The 21,128-nt window shown below is 42.3% G+C and overlaps 1 long non-coding RNA gene across 1 annotated transcript in view; it reads right to left on the bottom strand.

Moving 5' to 3' along the window:
• Nucleotides 1–277: 277 nt before the first annotated feature.
• The window catches only part of LOC142829866 (uncharacterized), a 167,962-nt gene continuing 147,111 nt past the window's right edge, over nt 278–21,128 (bottom strand). Inside the window, exon 3 of the long non-coding RNA XR_012904745.1 lies at nt 278–1,803. This is a non-coding gene — a long non-coding RNA (uncharacterized LOC142829866). The remainder of the gene's footprint in view (nt 1,804–21,128) is intronic.

Genomic DNA, 21,128 nt, shown 5'->3' on the forward strand with positions numbered 1-21,128 from the left:
CAGTCTCACAAGAACAAGAAGTTAAGGAAAAAGCATGGAAAGGTTGTGATAAAACACTCCTCCACTACCCTAAACTCCTGTACTCTGCTCAGATCTACACTTTGGAGTTATGAGAGCTAATTGAAACAAAAGTGTTGGGGAAAATGTCAACATTTTAACTGATTTCCATTCCAAAACACAACTACTTTTCATGATTTTAAAATCTGTTCAAACATCTTTTTTAATTCCCTTTCTTTCCCATTTTCTTTCTGCAGCAGAATGCAACAGAACGAATGATGTCCAGGTTGGATTTTATTTGTAACTTTTTTCATCATTTTTCCTTTGGCCACTTTTTCCAAAACTTCTTTGCCTTCTCAAAAGCTTAAAAAACAAACAAACAAAAAAAAAAAAGGATGTTATGGGGTCATCTCATTGCTGTGGCGCCTCCTGCTGGTAGCACTGAGAATTAGCTCTGTTGTCAGCAGGGCGCCTCCCTCTGGCTGGTGTCTCACCCATCACTCTGCTCTGTCCACATTCAGAGTCTGGACCTGTGTCGCTCAGGGACCACAGCATCCTTTTCAGGACACTGCCCTCTGACCACTAAAGTGGTCTCTCATTCCCCTTCCGGGGGTTTATCGGCAATCCTGTGTTTCTGCTGCCACTGTGGCTCACTCTGGCCTCCAAGCCTAGTCCCTCCATCTCAGGGACAAGGCTCAGTCTGTCTGGGCCACACCCTCCTCCCAGGAGGGTATCGGCAGTTCTCCATTTCACCCACCACTGTGGCCCCAAAGTCTAGCCCCTTAGCTCAGAGGCAAGCCATAGTCTGTTCTGGTTATGCTTCAGTGTTAAGATGTGGTGCAAGAGGAAAAGTGGGGGATATCCAAGCCCTCCCACTACTCTGGATCCTGACCCAAGAATCCTCTAATAGCACCCTTGTCTTGCCTTCCTTCACTCTTCCTCCACTGGCTTTTGATCCCTGGGCCACTTTTCCTGTGACCCTTTTGCATCCTCTTGGCCCTTGAAGCAAGGCCAGTAATTTGGCAGGTATCAGACTGTAGCCTCCCTTTCTAGCCCGCCTAAGTCTGCCCAGCACCTCTCTTCTAAAGTGCATCTCTGGGAACCAGATCCTGCACCATCCCTGGTCAGGGCCTTTCTCTCTGCTGAGCAGCTTCTTTTATACAGGGATACCCCAGCAAGCTACATCCTGATTGGCAACTTAAAAGCCTCTCCTTAATTGGCCAGGGCTCTGCTTCCCTCCTACCTGCTTTAATTGCTTCCTGACCAGTGTGGTACAGTTGCCCCACCACAAGAGAGAAGAAAAGTAAAAATATATCTCACATATAATTTCTTCTATTACATTCTGTGGGGAAAGAATGAAAAAGAAAAAGCAGGAAAAAGGGAAAATATATAAAAAACGAACAAAATAAATTTCTAGTTCTTTCTGTAGACATTTCCAGTTTCAAAAAGCCATTTTTCATTGCAAAAAAATTGTAAACAAAATTTTGACTTCCTCTACACACATTTCCTTGATTTTGTCTTACTTTCAAGCATAGTTCTTATCTCTTTCTCATTACACTCATTATATTAAAAAAACAGCTTGTCATATTGCAGTCATCATTTTGTACCCCCGTTAGGCAGCACTTCAGTGTCCAAGGCTAGAGTGACGCTCAGTTAAGAATCAGGGTCTATGACCATGTCCTTGCGTTTTCTGTAGAGAAACTTACTGAAAGCCAGCTTCTCCTTGACGGATTATATATTTGTTCTAGGTGATAGCTTCCTGGGTATATTTTGCTCTGCCATATGTACAGTACTCTGTTGTGTTCCCTGTAATGAAAGTCATAGCACCGATATTTAGAAAGTTGATATAGCAGAATAGTGAAACCATTGATCCAAAAAGTTAATCAACAAGACACAATCTTTTCAAATGTGACGTGTTCACGAATTAATTAATGGAATTCAAGACTCTTTTGTGTTGGAAGTGTCCCTTGCTTTTTTACAACGTGTGGCCAAATGCTTTCAAGCTTACCAGATGATATGCTCTATTGAACTAAGGCAGATTTAACAAATGTTCTTCTAATAACTTCCTTCATGGGTCAGAAGGAATCAAATATTTTCTCTTTTAAGTCCAGAACATGTTAATTTCAAAAGGACAATGTTATCTTTTTGTGTGGACTCTGTGCTCCTACGAGATGAAAAAGGTACAACAATAAAGCATGAAGCAACAGACTTTTGTGCACTATGTAGTTTATTTATTGTGGTGCCCCCATTTTGTGGGAAATCCATGTGACCAGGTTTATTTTTTCCTGAAATGGACTCAGAGGGGTAGCTGTGTTAGTCAGTATCTGCAAAAACAATGAGGAGTCCTGTGGCACCTTAGAATGGGGCTACTCAACTTTGGAAGCCCCAGGGGCCACAATGATACTCACAGCACATGCCAAGGGCAGCAACTTAAGTGTGGTTGAATATACATGCAAATATATGCAAACAGTTTCTTCCACACTGACGGGCATGATTACAAAGATTAAGACAACACTACACAACACTCAGGCCCCATTTAAGTCAGTTCTGCTGATATTAATAAAATGCAATATTTACCCAATTTCTACCCATAGGACAGCACTTTTAATGCTCCCCCCACCCCCCAGCAGACCAGCAATGACAATCCCAGCTGAGGGATTTTTCCAGACTAGGAGAAGTCATTTCAGGTCCGCTGCTGCTGGGTGTGCCCCCCCCCCCCATGGACTTCCTGGTTCCCTGAACCCTTGCAGCCCAGCTGAGAGGCGCATCAGTTCACTGCACCCGTCAGCCAGTTGATTCTGTCCATCCTCTCTGCAGCCCAGCTGAGGCACACCGGTCCCCTGCCTCCCCTCACAGACGAGCTGAACCATGTACTGCCAGCACCTCCTTTGAGCAACCTAACTGAACCGTGCACTGCCCGCACTTCCCTCCCCTGAGCAGCCCAGCGGAACTATGCACCGCCTGCACATCCCACGCCCCAGCAGCTCATCTGAACCGCATGCTCTCTGCACTTCCCTCCCCTTCCTCCGGCAGCCCAGCTGAACTGCAGGCAGCCCACACTTCCCTCCCGCCCCACAGCAGCCCAGCTGAAATGCAGGCCTCCTGCACTTCCCTCTCCCGCCCCCCCAGCAGCCCACCTGAACCATGTGCCACCCACATTTCCCCCCCCCCCCCAGCAGCTCAGCTGAACCACAGGCTGCCCACAGTTCCCTCTTCCTCCACCCCCCGCAGCAGTCCAGCTGAAACGCAGGCCACCTGCACTTTCCTCCCCACCCCCAGCAGCCCCGCTGAACCATGCGCCACCCACGTTCCCCCCAAACGCAGACTGCCCACACTTTCTTCTCCCTCCACCACCCACCCCCAGCAGCCCAGCTAAACCATGTGCCACTTGCGCCACCCACACATTCTCCCCACCCCAGAAGCCAGCTGAACCTCGCGCCACTCATACTTGTCCCCCAGCAACCCAGCTGAAGCATGGGCCGGTTCCCTGCCTTCCCCTCCCTCTCCCCCTCGCCATTTACTTGCTTTCATGTGTTCCAACAGGAAATGCCTCCCTTGCTTCTATTGACTGGAATCCCAGCAGCAGGGAATGGCTTCAGTAAGTGTCCCACCAGGCTCCTATTCCCCCATCTGAGTGAAGGGGGGAAGGGAATCAGCACCAAGCAGCTGCTTCTAGCTGCATTTGGAGTCCCAGGCTTTTCCAGGACATTTCTGCACTGTAGGCTACAAACAAATAGGCCACGGGCTGCATGCAGCCCACAGGCCACGTGTTGAGCAGTCATGCCTTAGAGACTATCAGTTTTATTAGGGCATAAGCTTTCATGGGTAAAAAGCGGGTTTTATCCAGAAAAACTTATGCTCTAATAAATCTGTTAATCTAAGGTTCCACAGGACTCCTTGTTGTTATAATTTTATGAACCACACTGTTTTTTCTGGACCATTTGGAATGAGAAAAATAGCTGCCATCCTGAGGATGAACTGTTGCAGTTATATGGAACTAACTATTGACGTATTGGTTTATTCACGGAAATTGTCGATCCATTTTAGGGAAGATGTTAACAAAGGTGAAGAATCATTACTTCATACCTTGTTATGTGTAAAATGAACTGGACCAAAAGTACATGCATATCTACTACAAGACTATACTAACATAAGTTATAACAGTCCTTACTACAGGTTGGATCTCCCTTGTCTGGCACCCTCGGCACCTAATAGGTCCTGGCAGGGGAGTTTGCCAGATCAAGGGAAGTCTGGAAATAGGGCACTAACCTTCACGCTGGGCTCCTCTTCCCAGACACCTGCCCCCAGCCTCCTGGCCCCCCTGGACTTGCAGCAATCCCACTGGAGCTCCTGGCGGCCCCACTGGCCTTTTGGCAGCTGCACCAGAGCTCCGGGTGATCCTACTGGCCTCACGGCAGCCCCGCCATCCTGCCAGAGCTCCCACTGGTCCCACTAGCTGTGGGATCCTCCGCTCGTGAGCTACAGCTACCCTGCTGGGTTCCCTGCCCTGCTGGATATAGGCTCTGATGCCTCAGAGGCTCCACTGCCCCCACCAGCTGGCTCTGCTTTGAGCCACCAGGAACCTCTGCCACTGGAGCTCTGGTTCTGGCAATGGATCACAGATGTTGCAGACCACAGAGTTCCAGCCCACAGAGGTTCAACCTGCATAACCATGTTAGTGCCTCTGCAGAGACACCATGTCTTTTACTTTAGAGAAATATATTAAAATGTTCCTTTGTCATTCAACATTGACATTTGAAAAATTATGAATGATCCTGCAGCACCCGAGACTGACAAAAAATGTAGATGGTATCATGAGTTTTCATGGACATGACTCACTTCTTCAGATGAATGGAGCAAGGGGTCCAGAGTTGCAAATAAATAGCTGAAAAAGAAGGGATGGGGAGGAAAGAAAAGGGGGAAAATGTCAATTAGTGTCCATGCTAAATGAGCCTATAGAGTGGGCTGTAAATTCCTGATACTTAACTTGTAATGTCATTTGGGTGTTCAATGTAGCAGCCCATCAAAGCAAAGTCTTTGTTCAGATCTCGATTAAAGTTGCCAAATTTTCAGATGAAGGCAATTTCTACAGCTTCTCTTTGCAGCTGGTTTTTGAAATTGCTTTGTAATAATATAGTCACTTTTAGATTACAAGTTAAGTATTGGGTATTTACAGCCCACTCTATTAGTCTCATTTAGCAAGGACACTAACTAAAAATTTTTTCCCCTTCTCTTTCCCTCCCCATCCCCTCTTTTTCAGCTACTTATTTGCAACTCAGCTACTTATTTGGATCCCTTGCTCCATTCATCTGAAGAAGTGGGTTGTGCCCACGAAAGCTCATGATACTATCTACATTTTTTGAGTCTCTAAGGTGCTGCGAGACCATTAGTTGTTTTTCAAGTTTTTTTAGTTGCAGGCTTACACTGCTACCCCTCTGACACTTTTAAACACTGACATTGTACAGCTCTAGCAGAGCCCCATGCAGATGAAATAGGCAGCAACATAAAGGGAGTGGCACTGCAAGGTAAATTTAAAGTTCTTAGGCTTGAATGCTTGTAGACTAGTACAATCACCTGTTGATTTTCCCATAACTGCTCCCTGTGAAAGGCTGTAGGTCTTTCGGAAGGACCATCATTGCTTTCCACCTCACACTCATTAGCCCTGAGCTCATCTATCTGATTAAGTCTTCTTCCTTCAGGCAAGTACTGTCTCCCTCATTACTTCCATAGCAACACTTCTTACAGGAAAAAGCAAGATATTTCTGTGTGACATCAGCAGTAGAGAGGAAAATGTTTTTGCAACGAGTTAGAAAAGGATTAGAAGTCCCACAACAAAGGTAAAATAAAGCATCCTTTAAAATAAACCTTTGAGGTGGCTCTCTTCTATTGTGACTCAATTATGAAAAAATAGTATAGCTTCTTTCTAAAAATTAGAGAAAGAGGCAGTTTAAACTAAGTACAACTAGAGTATCTTATTAATTATTATAAATTATTATTAAATAGATGTATTACAGAAGTGCCTTAGGGCACTAATCAAGATCTGAGCTGCATTATACAACTATACAGCAAAAATATAGGCCTTGCTTACAAATTAAAGAGGAAAAGAGATGAATAGTAGGAGAAAGGAATTATTTCCATTTTACAGATGGGAAACAGGAGGCGAGGAAAGATTGGGTAACCTAGGTCTGGGTCACACAGGAAATCTATGGCAAAGGTAGGAATAGAATGTAGCTCTTATGAGTCCTGGTTCAGTTCCTTAGCAGAATTATTTTTGCTTTTGATTCTTCTTTGTAAAAGAGAACACCTATTCTCTCTTGACATACCCTCTTGGGGAAGGGATAATCTTTGTATTCCATGTTCACACACTGCTACCACAACGGGGCCTTAATCCATTACTAGAATTCTTAGCTGGTTCTACTATACAAATAACGATGATATAATAAATTCTTCCCCTATATTCTACACTGATTAGGTCTCATCTGGAGTATTGCGTCCAGTTCTGGGTGCCACATTTCAAGAAAGATGTTGAGAAATTGGAGAAGGTCCAGAGAAGAGTAACAAAAATGATTAAAGTCCTAGAGAACATGACCTACGAAGGAAGACTGAAAGAATTGGGTTTGTTTAGTTTGGAAAATACAAGATTTTGAGGGGATATAACAGTTTTCAAGTTCCTAAAAGGGTGTTACAAGGAGGAGGGAGAAAAATTGTTCTCCTTGGTCTCTGAAGATAAGACAAGAAGCAATGGGCTTAAATTGCAGCAAGGGAGGTTTAAATTAGTCATTAAACAAAAACTTACTGTCAGGGTGGCTAAGCATGGGAATAAATTGCCTAAGGAGGTTGTGGAATCTCCATCATTAGAGATATTCAAGAATAGGTTAGACAGATATCTGTGAGATGGTTCTTGGTCCTGCTGTCAGGACAGGGAACTGGACTTGATGAGCTCTCAAGGTCTGATCCAGTTTTTGTATTATATGATTCTATGATTTTAGAATAAAAAAAGACAATATACATCTTTAATCATTTCAAGGAAGAAAGATATGCACTGGACCACAACCTGACTGCCAGGTTTCAGACTGAAGTGAATTCAGAGAGCAAAATAACCTCTGAGGAGTCAGATCCTTAAAATGAGAGCTGTACCCATTGTGTTCTGCATGGCAGTCTGAAAGTTCGCATAAGCACTTACTGTGATTAAACTGAAATATATCTGTAAATATAGTTACTTCCAATATTTTAATTTTGTTTTTAAAATTAAAACTAGCTTTGCTGGGCCTACTGTTGCTAGACCAGGGAGTCCAATAATGTAGTCCAATAATGAAAAAGGTAACAAATATTGAGATTTATTTGTGAATGTGGCTCAAAATCTAAAGATACCAAAATGTGCCAAATTGTGCATTCATCAAAAACAGAGGTTGCCAGTAGCTGGGAGTGGCATGGAGGCAGGGAGCCCAGCCAGTGGCTTGGCAGGGGCAGGGGGAGCCCTGCTGGTTGGAACAGGGTGGGCAGCCGGGAGTGGAGCCACATCAGCAGTCGGGGACAGCACACTGGCCCAGCCAGTGGCCAGGATAGGAGCCCATGGATAGGCAGAGGCCTGACCTCCCCTGGCTCATTTAGGTCCTGAGGGTGCCAGACCAGAGAGGTCCCTCCAACCTGTGATACATGTATTATATAATATAATTTACCACAGGATCTTTGCCTCATTCAGTTCACATGGACTGAATCAGAGACATGTAATCCCAGAAACTACTGCCATGCAGAAATTGGGAGTTGTGTAGTGAATGAAGCAGGGAAATGCCAGACAAAAAATGATGCTCTCCAAGTTGAAAGCTACCCTGCCTAGTTGTATACTATCCCCACCTAGGTCATAGATTTTCTATGTGATGCTGAGCAAGTCAATATAAACAAACTTTCTCCAGGTGGCCTCTGTATGTTCCTTATTTTCTGGGTGCCCAGTTTGAAGCACCTTAGGTCTTATTTGGTTAAGATCTGAGCACTCATAGCTGCAAGTGAGGTCACTGGAAGCTGTGCTTTGAATATATAAAGTGCTACAAAATGCAACACATTTTGAAAAATCAAGTCCTAGGATTCTCAAATTAGGCACCTCAAATTAGTTGAGATTTGGTAATTTTGGCTTTAATCTCTGCCTCAGTAAAATGGAGATAATAGCACCTCACCTAATGAGGTACTGTGAAGATAAAGTCAATTAATGTTTGTAAAGAACTAAAGGCCAAACTTTTAAAGGTATTTAGTCACCTAAAGATGTAGGTAGATGTAGAAAATCCCACTGTGCACCTATCTGCATTTTAGGTGCCTAAACAACTTTTAAAAAAATCTGTCCCTAAGGTACAACAATGAGAAAAAGCTGATGGGGAAATAAATAATTCTGTATTCTGTGCAAGGTTTGGAGGATGCACAGTAAATCGTGTCCAGGAACACACATTAAATGATAAGGATAAAAACACTGAATAGCAACTGATTTAATATTCATCTTTCATCCTGCGCACTGCATAAGGCAAGGGTCTTATGGGGAGTGCAGGAAGAAGAATATGTGATCAGATAATCAAAAACTATAACATAATGCACAAGCACTGAGTGTTGAATTACATTTCCATGGGCTATGTTGGTTCTGGCATTTAACTTTTGAGTGTTTGACTCTGAAACTTAAACATTCACATATTTTATTTTTTAAACATGTGTATGTGTGTGTGCTTTAAAATATGTTAAAATTGTTACACATATTACATATGTACATATTTTATAGTTTCTGAAAAAAGAAGAATAAAAATAGAAAAATAGAATACAAAATATTCATAATGAAGTTAATTTTTCTTTGCTCATTTGCACATACAGGCACTCCCCGGGTTACGTAGAAGATAGGGACTGTAGGTTTGTTCTTAAGTTGAATTTCTATGCAATCGGAACTGGTACATATTGTAGGGGAAACTCTAGCCAAACATTTCTCCAGAGCTCAGTTTTATTCTCCCACACCTCACTTCCCTCAGTCCTTTATTCTCAAGCTGAGGTGTCTGCTAAGAAAAGCCACTCCGCGTCTCTCTGGTCTGCTGGGGGGGGGGAGGGGAGGCGGCGCTAGCTTCGCATCTCCCTGGTCTGCTGGGGGGAAGCAGCTAGTGCGGGGTTGCCTCACCCCGTTTGTAAGTAGGGATCCGATGTAAGTCGGATCCATGTAACCCGGGGACTTTCTGTACTTTGAAATAATCTCATGGACAAAATATGGGATTTTAAGCATATAATCATCTTGATTTAGTTTAAGAGGTGCTGTGTACTTATGTATATGTGAAATCTGGATATTAATTTAGGTTTAAGGGACAGCATCATAAAAAAATTTATACAAATGACTGAAATACAACATTGACCTGTATCACAAAATGCCTTATTTAGGCATGATCATGTTTGTGTTTTTGGTATAAAGGCATGTATTGTTCTTTACAGTGGCCTTTAGAAAGGCTTTTGTGCTGACTGTTTCACTGCTGAGGTTTGCACACCCACACTACAATGAAAATGAATTATTGGTGCACAAGGAAAGGAGGCCTTCTACTAATATGAAACCTTAGGATTAATGTGCTCTACTCTGAGTATCTGTCAAATTCCTCATAAATAGTCTAACTAGATGAACATTCTAGTCAACGAGGTTCTCCCCCTTCTATTCTCTACTCCTCTCTCCTAAGAATATTGTATGTAAGAAAACAATTACCTTTCCAAACAGCTTGCTGCATTAAGTGTAGGGTTTTATAATCATGGGTATAGGTACTTCCTCTAGATGCCTTAACAAAGTTCCTTGGGCCTTATCTAAGATGGGGTGGGGGTGGAGGGGTAGAGAGAGTCTTTTTCAATCAAGCTTAGTTAATTTGACTGAAATTTCTCTTAACATCAGTATAGACATTGAGGGTGTGTCTAGATTACATGGCTTCATCAACTGAGCCATGTAAGCTAGTTTACCCGACATAGTCAATGAAGCAGGTATTTAAATAATCCCCGCTTCATTAAAATAAAAATGGCTGACGTGCTGTGCCAACAATCAGCTGATCTGGCATAGCGCGGCAGTCTAGATACGGATCGGTTGACAAAGGAAGCCTTTGTTGACCGCTCCCTTATGCCTCATGAAACAAAGTTTACAGGAACGGTCGACAAAGGCTTCCCTTGTTGACCAATCCGCATCTAGACTGCCGCGCTGTGCCAGATCAGCTGATTGTCAGCTCAGCGCGGTGGCCATTTTTATTTTAATGAAGCGGGATTATTTAAATCTATGTTGGGTAAACTAGTCTACATGGCTTCGTGGACGGAGCCATGTAGTCTAGACACACCTTAAGGCTTTAACTTGAGCTGCTACAATTAAACTAAAACTGTTACAAACTGTATACATTGCTGTTGAGAGAGGTTTGTATGAGAGTTAAGATTGGGAAAAAAACCCACTTTTTTTCTAATCAAGCTTCTTAGGGTTTATCTACATGAGAAAATTAACCAGCATTATTGTGGTATAATTGTTCTGTTATAGCTATACTAGCATAACTCCCCTGTGTGGACACACTACTCTAGAAAAATGTGGAACAATTATTCCACTTTGAATGTACAATCAGTTGTGTAGACAAGCCTGCAACCTATAATTACCTGCTGCCAAACACTAAGAAATCCAAACCTAACTCCCACCCCCATTAAACAAAAAAAAACAGTCCAACAATTTTCTTGTTTTCATTGCTCATTTCTTGGTAATTAGCAAATCATATTTACCAAGATATCTTCAGATTTTGCCTTTCCCCTCATGATGTTCCTGACTAGGAACTGGAGTGTTGCCTTCTTGACATTATTATTATAGTTCCCAGGAACTCCTTCTCCCCCCACCCCCTGCCCCAACCCCCTTAAGAGCTGTGCAAACAGAACAAAAAGTGCTTATAATCTAAGTAGAAACAGCATGAGGTTTCACTAGAGGTAAAAACTTCTATTCCAGTGAGATAGGAGCAAACAAGGGCACCACCTGAGTCTTGCATCTGCTTTACTTGGGCTGGGGCTGGGGCTTGGTCTATATGAGCAACCTATCTCAGTGTATCTGTCTTTCAGGGGTATGGATTTTCCACAAGACAAGCAATGCAGTTATACTGACCTAACTCCTATTGCAAACAGTGCTACGTGAATGGGGGAGGGGAGGGGACTACTCCCATCAACATTGCTTTCACCTCTTGTATGGTAACGTGCCAATGCTGATGGAAGAACCATTTCCATCCATGTAGGTAGCATCTCCACTCAAATAGCATGGCAGTACAACTACATCAATGCAGCTACAGCATTTGAAGTGTCCACAAGCCCTTAGTCTCTGAGTTGTTGTATCTTTATTCTTTGGGTTTTTCTGGATCTGATCCAATAGGGCTCACTGTGGAAATAAGTAGTTTCTGTTGTTATGGACCTTTCTGGTTCTCTCCTTGCTAGTAAAAATACAGTTTCTGGATCTAACAATATGGGTATGTTTAGACTACATGGCTCCATCGACAGAGGGAAGGGAAGGGAAACCTTTGTCAACCGCTCCGGTATACCAAGGCATATCAGAGCGGTCGACAAAGTCTTCCCTTGTCGACCGATCCACGTCTAGACTGCCGCACTGTGCTGATGTCGGCACAGCGTGGCGGCCATTTTTATTTTAATGAAGCGGGGATTATTTAAATCCCTGCTTCATTGACTATGCCAGGTAAACTAATTTACATGGCTCTGTTGACGGAGCCATGTAGTCTAGACATACCCTATGTGAGAACCTGCTGTGGCTGCTCTCAGCATTCCTATTGGTGTAGAATGCAGTGCTATTGATGTTTTCACACCAGAGACAGAGAAAATTGTTTATTCAAGTTCCATACAGTACCTGGTCTTCAGGAAATCTTTGCTCCATTGAGGAAAGCTAAACAGATCCTCTGGGGCCCCTGACTTTTCCCTCATACCCAGTATAAGAAAGCTACACAAGCAGGAGAGAAGTAAAGAATTTGTATTGCTTGTCCCTCCTATTGACAAATTTCCTGTTTCTTTGTCTGCCTTGGAAATTGGAAAAAACTGGGACTATTGTCAGATGCCTGGAAGGTGATCATTGTTGGTTTTTTTCTGAAAATTTCTGACTCATTTCCTATCTTCCCGTGTGCAATTCTTTCCAAAGAATGCGTGATCAAGTACTCATCTCACTACTTGATCAATATTGTTGAAGGGAAACCCTGTAGCACAATGACTCAAGAGTCAAAACTGATTCATACCTGAAAACCATTTGGAATTACAAGGTATTCTACTCCACTCGTTTCCAAAACCAACATGATAATGAAAATGATATGCTAAATAAACCTTTCAAGATAGGGATTCTCCCTCTGGTTGTTTGGCTCACTGTCAACCCAGACAGAAAGCAAATTAGAGAGAATAAAAGAAGTGCCTGCTTTCAAAGGTTTAAGTAAGGTCACGGGAGCATTAAACACCTTTGAAGTGATTCTCTGAAAGATATAGCGGATATGTATTTTTACTTATATGTAACTAATTATTTTTACAAAGGGAAGTTTAGAGCTTAATGATATTAAATACACACTGAAGCTTAATATGACTGTAAACTTGCAAGATAAAAACAATTGTCAAGACCTCTGAAGGGCATAATTCAGGAGTATTATTGAAATCTCTCTAGAATGGATTGCAAATGTGACACCTAATCATTTTGGCAGAGGTATGTGACCATTATGGATTTCAGGAGGTTACATCTGACAAGAAGCTTTTGAAATTAAATCATAAATAAAACAGATAATAAAGACTTTCCAGTTACATAGAACTTTTTTATTCACCTAGCTCAAACTTCAAAGAAAGTTTTGCAAGTGTTATTAACTCCATGTCACAGATGGAAAAAGAGGTAATGTAAGGATGGGGATGGAGTGCTTTGTGCTTCTGTGTTCCTAGGCTAGCAGAAATGACTCTAGGGGGCTTTTGCAGTTGCTATAGATTAGAAATGGAGGCTGATTTAACCTTCATCATGAGCATCACTGCTCCCTCCATCCCAGATGCTCCAGAATTGGGCATGGAATGCAGAAAAATGTCATAAATCCATCTGTGCCACACTTCTGGGTCATGTGCTCAACCACATCGGAGGATCTGGACTTTGGTTTAGAAGCTACTTTTAAAATACACAACAAAAATTTTCTAGTAATCCAGCTGCATATTATCTTTGGGAGTATCTTTCTGTTCTTATTAGGAAATTTCAACAGAAATCACACAGAAAATTAGCCAAGTAAATTCTATAATTTAGGTGAGAAGAGTAATTACATATGCCACACTTCCTGCTGATATTACATTGAAAACTGCATACTGATATTTGACAACCATTCAATCCATAATGGACCTTATAAATTCTGAGATTTGCATTACTTAGATACATCACAGCTACAGATTGCCTGCAATAATACAATTGGTATTAGAAAATGTGTCTCTATAAGACACAAGACAAAGTATTAGAGATAACACACACACACACACATTTAAATTATTCCCAAGTCCATCAGCTCATTTACAAATTATTAATATCCTGTTTAATTGACATGAAAGTATTAAAGGAGTTACTGTGAATGTACACCAGTGTAATAATGGAGATCAGTGATTGACCCACAGATAAGATAGAGGTATTTCTGTACCAGGCTGAGATACCACTTTTTGGCATGAAGCACCTGAATTACTACAAGCCTGTACTTCATGTCTGCTTCCAACATGATTTAATTTCACTGATATGCAGCAGCTGTCAGTTTCAAAAGACAGGCTTAGTACAATCACAATCATAACAAAACATGACCTTGGCTTACATACAGTAGCCATGGTAGCAACAAGAAGGGCATTTCCCACAATGAAGGAAAGGGGAGGGCTTTTATCTCAGTTTCTCATGATTGGACGGCTCACTTACATAGCAAGTCTGAGAGAAAGTGTTCTGCAATCAAAAAAGGTTACTTAGGCACAAGCAATTTTGTGGTAGGACCAGAGGAATGTTGTTTGTCTCATATCTCTAGGGAAAGCCCTTAATTTAGAAGTTACGTTTAAAGCCACTTTTAGGATCAGGAAATTGCATCACTTCATTCATCTACCAGTGAGTAACTGGAAATTTTCCCATATTTCCTGTTGGTCAGAGCAAGGAACTGGGAGTCAGAACTCTTCAGTTCCTTCGCTGACTTACTGTGCGGTCTTGAGAAAGTCTTTCTGTCTTTCTATACTTCTCATGTGTAAAACAGGGATAATGCTGCGTACTTCACTACCACAAATGTTGTGAAGCTGAATTAATTTTTTTTTGTAAAATGTTTAGAGATGCTTTTCTGGGGTTGCTACCTTTTCCAGTGTTAACTCAAATGAGCAGTATAGCCATCCACTGTGCTAGCAACTAACCCTTATCTTGTATGCACCACAGTCCCTCCAGCTCAATGAGGATACTCAAGTAAAAGATCATATATGTCCCAGACCAGGATGTTTGAAAAACAGAATTGACATGTAAATAGGTCTCCTTGTCTTCCCAGATACTCCTAATTGCCCAGCTATCTGCCTTGGACCAGCTGGCAGTTTGATACAAAAAAGACACCTTATGAAATATTGCTGAGAAATCAGCTAACTAAAACACAGTGTAAAGGAGAAGAAATCCTTGCAGGTGAGATTTACAGTTTGTGCACAGCTTTTTGAATAGGTAGGGTGTTGCCGGCAAGAGTGAATCTCAGGTCCGACACTGGGTTCTCAAAGTACAAAAAACGCTACACAGGTATCTGTCAAACACAAGCAGTTTATTTCCTGACAGCTATCAGCTGTGCCCCTTAACTAAAAGAACAACATGATAGGAAAAGCGGCATTTCTTACATCCATTCTACTAGCTGGGGAACCTGTTTCGGCTGTGGATGAAGTAGGAGAGTGTCTCAGCTTCTGAGGCACTGGTACCTAAAGCCCATCAGTGAAGTCCAAATTGCTGTGTTCTGGTGCAACTTTAAATACTGTGTCTCTTCCTTGTTTGTGGCAGTTTGGAAATTTCCAGGGATTACTCATTGTTTGTTACAGTATGGCTCAGCTGTACTGCTTGTCCTTTGACTTTGTTTACATGATCAGTATATTTAGGTAAACAAGATTGTTATGTTCCCGCCTTTATCTATAATTTGTTCTTGCTACAATGGTATATGTTCCTAGAGGCTTGCTTCTGGTTCATCAGTAGTAGGGAAGGGGGGAGGGAATTGAAAAGGGGAGAGGGAATGCAGGCCTCACCACCCCTATACTTCACACGTACAGCGTTCTTCTGCAATTGACCCTAATATAGGGGGTACCTTGAAAATTGATCCCACGCCAGTCAAAATCAGACCTCCAACTCCACTGCCTGGAGGCACTCCATCAGTCCTTCTTGCCTACACAGGTAATACCCCACTGCCAGCTTTATTGCTGCAGTGCCAGAGTGGTTAGCCTTACTCAGAGCAAGTACATTCAGATGATGACACAAATTAAGCAAAAACTTTAAATGTATTGTTTATATCATGGATTTGTAAAGAACAAATCATGTCAAACCAATCTGATAGCTTTCTTTGATAGGATAACAAGTTTTGTGGATAAGGGAGAAGCGGTGGACGTGGTATACCTAGACTTTAGTAAGGCATTTGATACGGTCTCACATGATATTCTTATCAATAAACTAGGCAAATACAACTTAGATGGAGCTACTATAAGGTGAGTGCATAACTGGCTGGATAACCATTCCCAGAGAATAGTTATTAATGGTTCACAATCCTGCTGGAAAGTTATAACAAGTGGGGTTCCGCAGGGGTCTATTTTGGGACTGGTTCTGTTCAATATCTTCATCAACGATTTAGATATCGGCATAGAGAGTACACTTATTAGGTTTGCAGAGGATACCAAGCTGGGAGGGGTTGTAACTGCTTTGGACGATAGGGTCATAATTCAAAATGATCTGGACAAATTGGAGAAATGGTCTGAGGTAAACAGGATGAAGTTTAATAAGAACAAATGCAAAGTGTTCCACTTAGGAAGAAACAATCAGTTTCACACATACAGAATGGGAAGCGACTGTTTAGGAAGGAGTACGGCAGAAAGGGATCTAGGGGTTATATTGGCCCACAAGCTAAATATGAGTCAATAGTGTGAAGCAAACATGATTCTAGGGTGCATTAACAGGTGTGTTGTGAGCAAGACACGAGAAGTCATTCTTCCGCTCTACTCTACGCTGATTAGGCCTCCGTTGGAGAAAGGTGGTGCCCAGAACTGGACACAACACAAGAAAGATGTGGAGACATTGGAGACGGTCCAGAGAAGAGCAACAAGAATGATTAAAGGTCTAGAGAACATGACCTAAGAAGGAAGACTGAAAGAATTGGGCTCGTTTAGTTTGGAAAAGAAAAGATTGAGAGGGGACATGATAGCGGTTTTCAGGTATCTAAAAGGGTGTCACAAGGAGGCGGGAGAAAATTTGTTCTTCCTGGCCACTGAGGATAGGACAAGAAGCAATGGGCTTAAACTACAGCAAGGGAGATTTAGGTTGGACATTAGGAAAAAGTTTCTAACTGTCAGGGTGGTCAAACACTGGAATAAATTGCATAGGGAGGTTGTGGAATCTCCATCTCTGGAGATATTTAAGAGTAGGTTAGATACATGTCTATCAGGGATGGTCTAAACAGTATTGGGTCCTGCCATGAGGGCAGGGGACAGGACTCGATGACCTCTCGAGGTCCCTTTCAGTCCTAATATTCTATGATTCTATGATTGGGGCGGAGGGACAAACACATGGATTTGGATGTCCAGGAATGCAACGGCAATTCTTAGTAAGCCTGAAACATTTAAAAATCACATTAAAAATAGTTCCATAGACACAGTTGCTGTTTCAGGGCAGTTTCTTGGTAGTAGAATATAATTGCATTTTGAGAGCTAAACTGAAGGTCAAACCTTTTGTCCCCATTCCTTATAGAGAAGCATAAAATGGCTCTAGATTAATTGTTATCACTTATGGGTGGGCAGTCTCCAGAGAATGAAAGCTACATGAAATTTCCCATGTTTTGCTCAAGGTAGGGAAGAGGGAGAGACTTACTGCCTCCAAAGGGACTAAGTGGGGGAGTGACCTAACCAGTTATGAGTCACATTGCAGTGCGTGATAGGATTAAATGGCACTGGTTCAATGTGCGTGGGGGAGGAGGAGAGATAGGCCTCTGGAATATGACCTTGCCTGGGATTATTTACAGCTATTGCTATATTCAAGTTTTATCATAAGAAGCTAAAAATACTGCAGTCTTTAGAACTCCATATGGGAGGATGTTTAAAAGGATAATGGGAATTCTTGGAGCAAGTGAGCTTAGACTAGAACCATCAAAACCAAAAGGGCTGGCATTCCTTTGTGGTGACAGAAGCTGCCTGCATGGCTTCACATTACTTATTACAGGTAACTATATAAATTATCTAGTTCAAATTTCTTTTCCAAATGAAAAACAAAAGTCAGATGGAATTCTGGTCATTGTTCACTTTGTAGATATAGCTACATTGCTCTGATTTTAAAAAAAGATACTGTACAGTACTTGTTTATCCCATCTTATCACTACAGATACTTTAGTCTTTAGAAGTTTAAAGATAATTATATGGTTCAGAGTTCTTAGACTTTTTATATCTGAATAAAAGCAGTCTGTGCAATTTACAGGGTGCTTGTTTAGTTAACACCATGCACATGTTAGTTTCCTGTTCACACAACAGATTTTTGTTTGCTTTTTTTGTTTTCAAATAATTTGTAAAGATAATAGTCTCAAGTTAGGTTTAAATACTAGCTAATTATCCCTTGTCCCCAAAGTTCCTTGATTTGTATCAAACTTTCAGAAAAAATGACATACAAAAAGTTAGTGTTTCAGAGTGTTTATGGAATTTATATCAAATTCCCCATCAGGATGCAGGGCATCATGTACAATGAAGTGGAGTAGTTCTTACAACAATGAACATGTCTGCAACGAAAGAAACAGACTTATTCTGTAAAAAGAGGTTGTATGTAAATGAAATGAAGACTTTGCAAAGGCTAACAAGTATAAAGGCCAGATTTTTCAAGGATGTAGGTGCAGATACAGATTAGCATCTCGGCACTTTTGAAATGTTAAAGATACAGATTAGCATCTCGGCACTTTTGAAAACCCAACTAAGTGCTTTTCTACATCTTTATGTGCCTTAATTTTTTTGAAAAGCCCCTAAATTTGTAGGTTGAATGTTAGCTGAAAGGGAGAGAGATGACTTAAATGAAGGTTTAAAAGTAGAAATACTTCATTTTAGCTACCACATGGGCCCCCAGCATTGGTAAATTAGTGCTGCTTGGATCTCAGCCATCCAAAACTGTCACAATCTCCTTTATGTAAGAGGCCAGAGAAACTTGGAAGATGGGTGAGCGCCAGCTAGGAAAGGGGTGTGGTTAGGGTCACCCTTTCACTAGTGCAGTGGTTCTCAACAGGAGTCTGGAGCCTTCTGTGCCCTGGGAGGCATCAAGCAGGGCCAGTGTTAGACTTGCTGGAGCTCAGGGGAGAAAGCTGAAGCCCCATTGTGTGGGTCTGAAGCCTGAGGCTCCAGTCTTGCCACCTAGAATGGAAGCAGAAACCTGAGCAACTTAGCCTTGTGGTGTGGGACCATGGGAAATAACCCTGCTTGCTATCCCCTAATGCTGGCCCTGTCTTTGATATGCAAAAAACAAATATAATAGCACTGGTGAATTGTGGGATTTTTATAGCTCATGAGGGGACTCAAAGAAGAAAGTCGATAACTCTGCACTAGTAGCATTTTGGAAAGAATTGGGGTGCAGGTGTGAGTGCGGGGTCTGGTAGAGAGTTTGGGTGCCAGAAGGGGATAGAGTAGAGAATTGGGAGCTGGAGGAAAGGCAGGATTCAGGGTGCAGCTGACAGGGCTAAAGCAGGATTTCTGCCTGTCTTCGTTCCATGCTCCTCTGCTTCCTGAGGTGGCTGGTGTGTCCAGCGCATAGGTAGAGGGCCCAGGCCACTCTGCACAGTGCTCACTGCTTTTGTCCACAGGTGCTGTGCCTGCAGCTCCCATTGATCATGGTTCCTGCCCAAGGGTTGGTGCAGAGACGAACCTGGGGGCAGGACCAATGCACAGAGATTCCCTGAATGCCCCTTGTGTAGGAGCTGTAGGGCAAGCTGCTGAGACAGTGCTCATGGCTCCAGTCCTGCAGGGCAGGGGGCACTAAATCTTGGGGACTGATGTCCAGCCTGCATCGCCATAGGCACCCACTCTGTGGGTGCTCTGGGTCTGGTGCCGAGCCAAGGCCTCCTCCCCACACTTAGACTCCTTCTCTTCCCTCCCAGTGCTTCCAGAATACTGTGAACAGCTGGTTCATGGCATTCAAGCTTTGGGAGGAAGGGGGAGGAGTAGGGACAGGGTACCCTTGGGGAGGAAGCAGGGAAGTGGCAGGACAGGGTTGCAGGGTAGGAAAGAGGCAAGGCAGGGATTTGGGGAAAAGGAGTGGAGTGGGGAGGCCTTAGAGCAGAGCAGTGGGGATTTGTATCAAGCACTCTCCCACAAGATGAGAAGTCGGTGCCTGTGTGTGGTGCGAAGCTCCTGCATTAATCCAGCCCTGCTGGTAGATGCTGCTTTTCTGTTTTTTACAGAGTGGTGTTTTCACTTCACTCCCTTCCTAACTGTTGCCTCCTATGCCTTCGTTATTTCCTGGACTCAGATTATGATTAAAAGAATGAATCTAAGACAGACTTAGGGTGGAAAAATCTGAAATATGTGCTCTAGTACTGAGAGCTGTTAGGTTGTGAAATGGTCTTTGTAGGTATGTCATCTCCACAAGGATATGGCAGAAGAATGTGAAAAAAATTTATAAGCTAGAAGAGAAGGAACTGCAACCTGTGAGCCTCAGAAAAAGAATAACTATTTTAAGGAAGTAGCTGCCCAATTGTCCCAGATCTAAAAGAGACAAATAGCAGGAAAGGGACAAATGCTGGGAAAGACTCCTATAAAATGGTAACACCACACCTGGAAGTTTAGTCAAAAGCAAGTAGCTCTCTGAGCCCTCGTCTACACTCCCCTTATTTCAAAATAACAAGTGGAGTGTCCATGCTACCAAGACCATTATTTCAAAATAAGGGGCTGGGTTCTTTCAAAATAATAATCTTGCTTTCTATGAAGAATAATGCTTATTTCAAAATAGTTATTTCCAAATAGCGATAGTGTGGACATTCCACTGCTGCTCTTTTGAAATAACTACTCCCCAGAGTCATTTAAAATCATTACTCCCCAGTGCTTCCTGGGGCTCTAAGTCAAGGTAGTATATCCACATTAAGGGAACCTGCCTCAAACTAATTTTGAGGCTTCCCTGTAGTATGGACACAATTTCAATATAGTTATTTTGAGAATTATTTCAAAATAATTTCCTAGTGTAGACATAACCTCTAAGGAAAAGTTGGGGTTCAATTACCATTTTGGTGGGGAGGAGGACTATGTGAAGGATGTAGATGAAAGACAGACAGAATTTCTTTCCCAAATTTCAGCCTTGTGCACTATAAATTTGAGCTGTTGTTTCTTACCTTTATTTTGTTCTGACATATTGATATAGCAAACATCCATTTCTCTTTTGTGCATCAGTGCTTTCTTTGCTTGATGTTTACTACCGCATCATCACAGAGGCTCAAAGGACATGATGGAAAACCAAGAAGCTAAGTAATTCAAAATGGAAGTAGACTAGAGTAATTCTGTAGTGGCAGAGGGTGGGCTAAGTGATCTCTTTCCCATCTCTGGCATCTAGTGTGGATGCAATAGCCACAGAGGGTAAGAACATTGGCTCAATTCATGTTTCTGAAGTAATGATTATAATCAAGGTAAGAGTATGACTGATATCTGGTTTCAGATATCAAGGCCACATTTTAATGATTGGGGAAAGGCCATGCCTCTTAAAGCTGTTGTTACTGCTGCTTACAGACCTGGGAAGACTGTACTCCACTGATTCACATTCAGGTTATCTTTGCAATCAGAAAGATTACAGATTTGTTTATTAGACAAAAGCTTGCCTTCTGCAAAAATGGATGAAACCATTTGAATAGTGTCTGCATGAATTTCATCACATTTTGGCTTACAACCAGTCCCGCCTCTCGCCCACAGAGCTAGCTACCTGCAAA

The sequence above is a fragment of the Pelodiscus sinensis genome, chromosome 6, assembly GCF_049634645.1.
Source record: "Pelodiscus sinensis isolate JC-2024 chromosome 6, ASM4963464v1, whole genome shotgun sequence".
NCBI classification, from domain to species: Eukaryota; Metazoa; Chordata; order Testudines; family Trionychidae; genus Pelodiscus; species Pelodiscus sinensis.